Genomic DNA, 10,034 nt, shown 5'->3' on the forward strand with positions numbered 1-10,034 from the left:
GGAATGATATTAATTACATGAGACTGAACCAGTGAAATAGAATTTTGTGACTTTTGACTAAATCATTACTGATTTTCTTCTATGCTGTTTTTCATATTTAAGGATTTTTTTTTCTTTTGAGCTGCTTATAGCTACAGAAACTTGTTAAAACATTTTTTAAAAACAGAATTGAGGGGCCTGTAGGTGGCATGGTGATTGGAGTGCTGGACTCTCACATGGCTGACTGCGATTTGAGTCCCAGATCTAGTGGCTTGCTTTCCCTCATTCTCTTCCTCTCTCTCTCTCTCTCTCTGGTTAAATTAAAAATAAATAATAACAATAACAAGACAAGAAAAAGAAAATGTAATTGAAACATAATCTTCTCTCTTTCTCACTGCTCTAGAATTGGAAAGTATTTGTGAGTATTCTTATTTTGTGAGAATGGTTATTTGCATAAGTTCAATAATACTTGTTGCTTTGCATCAGAAATTGAAAAAACTGGTTGTTGCCAGGGCTTTGACTGAATGTCATAGCTGAAGATATTACCAGAAAGCTTAGGAACTAAGGTTGATCTCAAGAAAGCCAACAGAAGTGTTTGGAAATACTGCCTGGTACCATAAACAGTGCCTGGCAGGTAAGTAAAGAATGTTACTTCCTGACAGGCCCCAAAACATCCAAGTACAGATCCTTAAAGTCACATTCAGATGGTGAACTTCTAACTTGGATCAGCAGCCTTGGGAGGCTTCTTGAAGAGTCTAATCTGAAGTTCCTTATAATAGGTTCCAGCAAAGCCAACTAAATCAATTAGTATTCTTACAGGACTTTGTACAAATAACAGACCTAATTGAGACTAAACTTATTTTTATTTATTTATTTTTTTGCAAATAAGTTAGTTTTACTATGCCTTTCTTTGGTAAAGGGGGAATGGAGAGAGAAAAAAAATGTTTCAGAAGAAAACTATAGTGCACTTGTCATTAGATTTTAACTCTGTCCATATTTGTTTTTTGAGTTTATAGTGTCTACTGTTAAACTATTTTGACCTAAAACAGCAAATATACTCCCACACCTGGATCCATAAAGATAATCTAAAATCACACATGTAAAGCTGTTTTCCTGAGCTGATTGTTAAGTTATAGTCAATCACACTAGCCACATTTCAGTCAATCACAGAAAGCCCACTTTTTGGGCTGTTTGTGCAGTCTACCATCCATCTGTAACCAATCCAATTGCTGCTCTACCTCATTCCTTCATTCCTGTTTTTGTATGTCATTTTCCCTTTTCTAGAACTTAAGTACTGAGTCGACCAAAAGGCTAGCCAGAGTTGTCCAGAAGTTTGAGGACAACAATTGCCCTATTTAAATTATTTTAAGATTTGCTCAATTAAAACTCTACTCTATTAAATTGTCTGGTTTATTTTTCTTTTAACATTTATGTTGTTAGAAGTGGGATCTGAAGTAGAGCTTTCAGTTACCCCCCATTAGGAGTGGGTGACCAAGAGAGGTACCCATGGGATCTTTTGGCATCTATTGCTCTCTTGTGGGTAAGTTCTCTCTCAGATTTGAGCTCCACAGACTTGTATTTAGAGCTCTCCGAGTTTTAAGTGAGTATATTTTGGTCCAAACAAGGTTTGAAGTTGCAACAAACTGGACTGAGTCCAGGATTGGATCAGATTAGGTAATTAGGTGGATTGGATCTAGTAGGTACCCATGGGATCTTTTGGCATCTATTGCTCTCTTGTGGGTAAGTTCTCTCTCAGATTTGAGCTCCACAGACTTGTATTTAGAGCTCTCCGAGTTTTAAGTGAGTATATTTTGGTCCAAACAAGGTTTGAAGTTGCAACAAACTGGACTGAGTCCAGGATTGGATCAGATTAGGTAATTAGGTGGATTGGATCCAGTAGTCTTACTGGGTCAGACAGAAACTAGCAGTAAGTAGGTATTACTGTGGTGGAAACAGTGATAGTTTAGGTTATTTCATTTCTTCACATGAGATTTTCATGTTCAGCATCTTAGTTTATTTTCCTTTTTTTTTTTTGCATGCTTAGTTAAAGGTAGATCATTGGCTAAAATGGTCAAGCCAAAGCCAGAATAAATTATTTTCCCACTTAGGTTCTTCTTGGCTCAAAGAGACTCAAAATGTATGTAATAGTGGAATTCCTAATTCTTCAAATCAGAGTTCTTCCTGAAAGCTACAATATTTATAAAACTGGTGAGATCTTACTAGCATAATTTAAAATGACTATGGTCATTATAAAGAACATCCTATATAAACAAAATTCTTTGAAAAGCATAATTATAACTGAGGGCTCCCAATTTAAGTCCATCTTGTGATGCCCACTGATATGCAGAAGCTTCTAAAAAATTTAATTTAATTTTATCTCTTTTAAGATTCTATAAAAGAAAAATGATAAGTGACATAAAAAAAGTTCTACTAAAGGTGTTTGCTTTGTTACCAGCCTGCCCAGGGCAATAAGAATGCTAGATAAAAGACTTATTGAAACATTTTAAAATACACCTACAGGTCAGACTGGGTTGTGTCTTGCTCAGCAATATCTGAGCAATATTCATGCCAAATTAGAAACATTGGAAATGCTTTTTTTTTCTTTTATTAATGGGCTCTACCTTAAAATCAGTTATTAATTAAGAAATATGCTGAGTTTAAAAGGCCACATATCAATTAAACTGGGTCTTAAAAATGTAACTTTCTGATAATTTAGGGTCTAAAATTCTTGGGGAAAAATTTCATGTATTTGTAAATACATCCCTGTTAAGTCACTAAAGTTTCTGACAGTGGACAATGCACAAGTTTAAATGTATAACACGAGCCATCCATAAACGGTGCAATTGTTCAGGGCGCTGCTTAGTGACACCCAACTGTTGCTCAGATACCATTCCCTGCATGCTGCTTAGAAAAGGTATATGTGTACATGCCCCTTATCTCCCACTAATAGAATAAAAAAACATGGAGGTAAAAGGATTGGTATGTGACCACTCTGGTTGGAAGTGCTTTTTCCTCCTTTCTCAGGCTAAGGAGGACACCTGCCCTCTGGCAATTAATCTGCATAATGATTCTTAACCTGGATCATACTATATCTGTTATGTGCCTTGGAAATATAAACTTTCTACCTTGTTTAACCTATAAACTGTACCTATTGATGAGCTATTTAGTGTTAGAACAATTAATGGCAAAATTAACATCTAAAAAGTACTGCTAAAATATCTGTTATTAAGTGTACATACAGAAGTAAAAAAAATAGTTATTCATTGTTTTGACAAACTCAGAATGAGATTCGATTATATCAGGGAATCAGTCACAGCATTAAGGGGTTTCTCTTCTGGGCAAGCCAAGAAGAATAACCAGTTTCAATTCTATGCAAGAGGCATAAAGATAAGCAATGGTAGGCAAAGCTGGAGAAGTCAGTGTGGAGCTAGCTGATGAAGATAACTTTTGGATTGTTATTTTGAAACAGGTATTTGAAAGGACATGGTAGGGTTAAAATTTGAGCATTCTCATTTTTTTTTTCCTCAGGAAATAAAAAAGCATAAAGAACTTTCCAGAAGACTACAAGATTGTTTGTGGGTAGGCATGCAAACATGTTATGTGGTTTATTGTATATCTATGTAATAAAAGGCCTTAAGAAATTGCATTCAATTTATAAAAAGAGTGCTTATACAAATTAATTTAAATGCTTTTCAAGTTCACGTGACTTAAAATTGTTGACAAATAAGCTGACTTCAAATATGGTAAAAAAAGATTGATAAGTAAGGATCTTTGCACTTTCTAACATATACTTTGTCCAAGAATTTATTGATCAGACAATATCATATTTGTCTTAATATGGTTAGTTTAATGAAACAGCTGGTATTTATGTTGTATATTACATGGTGGATATCTGATCAACAGGAAAAATGGATTAATGACTACCTTCTCTAATATTTTGTTTCTTACAGATAATCAGGACATAATGGTTAAAGAATGCTATTAAAGAACCAACCTAAATGTTCACAAACTGATGAATGGATTGGAAAAGTGTGGTATATATACTCTATGGAATACTACTCAGCCATAAACAATAACAAGACCCTGGCATTTGATAGAAAGTGGTCAGATATGGAGGATCTATTGCTGAGTGAAGTAAGCCAGGCTATGAAAGAAAGATATTGTATGTATCCACTCAATATATATTGACTATCTGCACTCTATGGTAGAGAGTGAAAAATTGGAGGACATAAAAGCAGTGAAGGTACTTAATGAGAATAGGACAGTGTGGAATGGGGGAGGTGAAGAGAAGAGGATAGAGAAAGATAACAAGAGAACAATAGAGAGGCAGGATGTTAGTGAGAAACAGATATGGCTTATTAACTGTTGATGACATGTATAGTATTCTCAACTGGATTGGTCTGAGAAGTATTTCATGATGGGTAAAGTCTTTTTACAAGCAAAATGAGAAATAGTGATTGACTGTGTTAAAAAAATAATTAGAATAATATTAATAATGATTGGGAAAAACACTGAAAAGATATTGAATGATGAAGTGGGGAGAATAGTGTCTCTGTATTGACTGACATGCATGGCATTCCCTTTTGAAAAAACAATGTAATATACTGTAAAGTTATATGTAATACAATGTAATATAAAGAAGATCATGATGATAATTTAAAAAATTAAAAAAAAGAATGCTATTAAATAAGACTGATTTTCCCAACGTTTGATTTTTGGTTCTCTTATGATTCAGTGGTAAAAACTAAATCATGTAAGGGTAATTTTATTTTTGATCCATATGTTAGTCTTTGGGTTGTTTTGTTTTTATCTCTGGATGTCATATCTGGCTGCTACAGCCTGCAAAATATCTGTTTTAATTTTGGTGTCAATAGGCAGTGAGTTAGTCCTTTTTCATCCCTAAGGCACTTGGAAAACATTTAACTTTCATTTTCTGCTGACAAGTCAAGTATTTAATCTTTTTGCTATATTTGTCAAGATTTCTCTAAAATCATTCTAAATTTAATTCCTTTACTTCAAAATAAATTGTGAATGTTTACAGAGGGCCCCTGAAACATCTGAAAGAAAGATATTAGAACCAATCATACTATTTAATATGTTAAATAAAATAGGAAACATTGTCAAATTAAGTAATTTTAACTTTCTTTACATTATATTTAAATTATGTATGTAGATATGTTATATGTGTTTATATATGTGTGTATTCACACATGTACTGTATTTCAAAATAAATTGAGATTCCCAGAAATCTATCATGTTGTATGTTATTATGTTAAATTAGTGTATGTCACAGATATAGCCACATTTCTTTTTCAGATGTAAACTCTTGTCAGATCTTTAACTACGGCTGGTTCAAGTTTTATTAGTTGTGATCAGTTGCTGTGTTTGATGTCTTTCTAAAAAGCTATTTTTTAAATGACTATAATTTTGAAGTGTTCTATTTTAAGGAAATTCATAAAAAAGGATGGAAAGAGGTAATTCTGTTATAAAAAATATAAATTAAATATTAAGCATGGACTCATGTAGAGCCTATGGATGATCACCTTGTTCTTCCTGAGTCCTCCTTACTTAACACTTCTATGCTCCATGACACACAAAATAGAGAAAATGATCCAGATTTTTAAAAATATTGATAATTTATACAGTAGCATTAGTATAGGAACTGCTCTAATAATGCTAAAATGTCATATAGCCAATGTGTAGCTTGTCAAACTGATATTGAAAAGACAATACAAACTCCAGGTACATTTCTACTATATAATATGACATTTAAATATTATAAAGAAATTTCACTCATTGTCATTTTCATTACACACTTTTAGTTGTGCAGGAACTTTTCCATGAAGGAAAGTAAAGCTCTAATGGTAGTCAGAAGTTTATTAGGAAATATGTCTTCTCTCATGAGACATTTCTGGAAAAATCTGAGGTGACTAAACTCTGCTAGGCTTTAATGCATTATGCCAAAGTGTATTTTCACCAGGTAAAGGATTCTGTTTGTGCTTTATTGACTGAAGACAATCAAGCCCTTTATGATTCAAAGTCGGGGTCTTCTGGAAATGACAGCAGAGAAAGACTGCCTGTGAGCCCTGTTGGAAGACATTATATCAAATTCTTCTCACCAATCACACTGCAGTAAAGTTTCAAGAACTCAAACTCTGAATTCCCAATTCAGAAGAGCTACTTCAGATTTCTAAAACTGTGCACCTGTTGGAGACTTTAAGGTAAAATTGACCAGGAAAATTTCTACAGAACAGACATCTTGGACACAGACAGCTTTGCCCAATACCATGGAGCAAGACTTCTCTGCCATGTGAAAACTTTATATTGTTTCTTTTTCTAAATTCCTATTGTTTAAATTCTTTACTCTTCTCCACAAGAAAATTCATGGGACCATAATCAATGATTGATCTTAATTTGAACTTACGTCCTAGCACAAAACCAGAACAATTGTTATGTTTATGGACTAATGCATATAAGATTTCAGTAAGGTTCCTGGAGATTCACTTTTGGCAGAAATGGGATACAAGTTGTATTTAAAGCTTGTAAACTGGAAAGAATTTTCAAAATTTACAGCCAATAACAGCTCCTAAGGTTCTAGGTGGGTAAAAGCCATCCGCCAAAAGTTCATACAAGTTTAACAAGGTGCTTAATAAAATATCGTCCAACTTTAGATACCCTTTTTGTTCAAGTTAGGGGCTTATATTTAATATTAAAACTAAATGTTATACCTACCTCTCTCTTGACTTTTAATACCACAAAAAGTTTAATTAAAAGGTGGCTGATACTGCTGCTTCCTTAGACTCAGCCACCAGATATACTAGGGAAGTCTCTCAAAACTAAGGAACAGATGTTTACAGGTGCAACTTAGTTGGTTTGCAGACATCCTAAATGATGAAGTTTGGGTTTTTCAAGTTTTTTTAAATCTTTATATTTCTCCTGTTAGGTCTCTAGGTTACTATGATTTGTGTTACTAGACTTATAATGAAAGTAAACACCTCTTTAAATCAGGCCGTTTTACAGAGAACTATGGTTCTTAATCATCATCACACTCCAGACAATGACAATGAATAACTAGACTCAAATACTGTTAAATTGCCTATGTTGCCTGAACCTTAACTGTTTAATTCAGTTCAGTTCGTTTCATAGAAGTTTTTGTTAAGTAGAACACTTTAATCATCACATTACTCCTCCTGGTGCACTCCATACTCTCAAGTCTTTGTAGCCATCCATGGAATGCTGAATGGTCTTGTTTCAGCCAGATCAGTAAAAGTGCAAAGGAAGACCTGTTTGACCCATGTGACATCATGATCAACTTGTGTGATATTGCAACTTGTGAATTCCATGCTGGAGACCAGAGAAAACTTGTGATTTCTACACTAAGAGCAAGAAAATGTCATTTGTAATGGTGACAGAGTGGCACCCGTGCTCTAAGTTTTGGTCAATCTCTCAAACATTTGAAAGGCTGACCAAAAGTTAAATTAAACTATTTTGGCCTTTGCTGTACACCCACACTTGGATTTCTATGGATAAACTGAAATTGTATGTCAGGCTGTTTTACTGAGTTGTTTGTTAAGTTATAGCTAATCACACTAGCTCCACTGCAATCACGAAAAATCCACTTTTTGGGCTGTTTGTGCAGCCACCGTCCACCTATAACCAATCCAGTTGTTTCTCTACCTCATTGCTTCACTTTCATTTTTGAATGCTATTTTCCCTTTTCCAGAACTTAAGTACCGAGTCAACCATGAGGCTAGCAGGAGTTTTCTGGAAGTCTGGGAACAACTGCCCAATTTAAATCATGTTAAGATTTGCTCTATTAAAACTCTACTCTATTAAACTGGTTTTTATTAAATTATATTTAAAATTAAAATTTTATTTTGCTATTTTATTTTATTAAATTTTCTTTTAACACTCCCTACTGTATGGACAGAATCCTAACCTTTTTCCTAGCTTTAAGTCTTAAAAAAATTTTTCTTAACATTTTTTGCTTTTGATTCATTGAAGCTAAAACTGCTTTTCTTGAAATTTTACACACTGAGTATGGCCATTTTGATAGATGCCCTAATCACCACAATAGTTGGTGTATAGACAATCACTGTAAATGCATGCTACAGACCAAGAAATTCTATCAGATCACCGCAAACTGCTATTTTCACTTTATGTCACTTGCCAAATTTGTCTTAGACTAATTAGCTTTGAATTATGTCTTGGCTTATTAGAGAGAATGATGCATGATGGCAACATTTCATGTTGCACTTAAAATCTTACGAGAAAGATGCATGACGGCAACATTTCATGTTTCACTTAAAATCTTATGTAAAATAAAATTAATCTGGGTAAATAAAGTAATAAACTACCTGGCTACTAGTGAAAATAGGCTAGCAACTTGGCTGTCTTCTTTGTTGTATATGGTAATTACATGTGCTTTCGGATTTGGGAGCATAACAATGGAAGCTGGTGCTAGCAGAATGGTATTAAAAAACTGAAGACAAAGTTCTAAATACTTTGAAATGAAAGTACACCACTTCCTCCAATTCTGACCTGTGAAACTACATGCCCATTCAGTAAGAAGCAGCCAGATCAATCATCGCTCATTCTCCCTCAGAACTGAGAGGTTTTTTCAAATAATAGAGAGGACTGAAACTGAGCAGGGACCTTAAGAGGGATGGGTCTTCAGTTTCCCCTTCTGTTCAAGAAAAAGTAAGAATTTCCCAAACTGAAAAGAAGGGCTGAACTAAAAGTAAAGTGTATTTTCCTAGGTTCTTGGAATACAAAATTCATTAACATTTTAATGGACAGAGTAAGGGGTAAGACTTCAGACTTTGGTTATGATAATAAAACAACATTGGTCATGAGAAGGACCATTAGACCTCTAAAACTGACTTAAAAGGAGGATCAGGTTTGTTTGTTTGTTTTTAAGATTATTTTATTTAGATTTATTTACTTTTTTTAATTTCACCAGAGAGGGACAGAGTGAGAGAGAGAGAAGGAAAGTGAGAAAGTAAGCCATCGAGTCTGGTACTGGAACCGTGGTCAGCCATGTGGGAGTCCAGCATCCTTAACCACCACGCCACCTGCCAGCTCCCAAGATCATATTTCTATTTCAATATGTAAGATGTTTTGTAGAAAGAAAACTGGCTGTGAGCTCAAAGACCCCAGGCTGAATGACTCCAGAAAATGGAACAGAAAGTTGATTATCTAAGGCTTCACCAATCAAGGATGCCCATGAGATGATCATGCCCTTTTGAACCAATCATGTGCCTGGGACCTCTGTCTCTAATTTTGCCCTTGAAAATGCTTGTAGAGAACGCCTCAGGGAGACCGGGTCTTCTCAACATAAGCTGTCCACTCTCCTTGCTTTGTGCTTTGCAATAAAGCTGTACTTTCCTTCCAAAATAAATAATTAAATGAAGTACAGGTTTATTTTTGTGCCAGAAATATTAAAATCTACACAGTTTTTCATCATACACAGTTTTTATGAACCTCTCAAAGACCCCTCATATGTTCGGGGGGCAGTTTTCTGTTTCTGCAATACCAGTCTCTCTCTGAAACTTAGGTTCTGCCTTTCTTACTTTTTGGAGGACATTTCAACTAACATTTTCATTCTATGGTCAACCTGTTATGTCAAAAGCAAACTCAATTTTCTTCCCAACTAAATTTCCTTTTTTAGGGTATGGTTGTAGACATCACCATTCCCCAGCTGTTGAAACTAAAAATTGTGAAGTCATCTTTGATGTCTCCTTTTAAAATTTCCCTTTGTCAAGAGCAGTCAGTCACCAGCATCTTTTGCATTTGCTAGTTCCATTCCATTTCTGCTGCTCCAAAGCTAAATCAGAAACTCATTACTTTATGTCTATATGACTTTAATATGTTCATGGTTAACTTTCTCCACACCTTTAGTTCATTGTGTAAACTCAACAGCTGGGTCATTATCTACATAAAATTACTGTCAACCAAAGAAATAAAAGTACCGATGGCATTTTAAATTGCATTTTGCATTTGACACAAGATATTTTGTCTTTCAACTCCATGAACTACTGTATTCCCAGCCCCTG

Source organism: Tupaia chinensis, unplaced genomic scaffold, assembly GCF_000334495.1.
Source record: "Tupaia chinensis unplaced genomic scaffold, TupChi_1.0 Scaffold000622_1, whole genome shotgun sequence".
In the NCBI taxonomy this organism is placed as follows: Eukaryota; Metazoa; Chordata; class Mammalia; order Scandentia; family Tupaiidae; genus Tupaia; species Tupaia belangeri.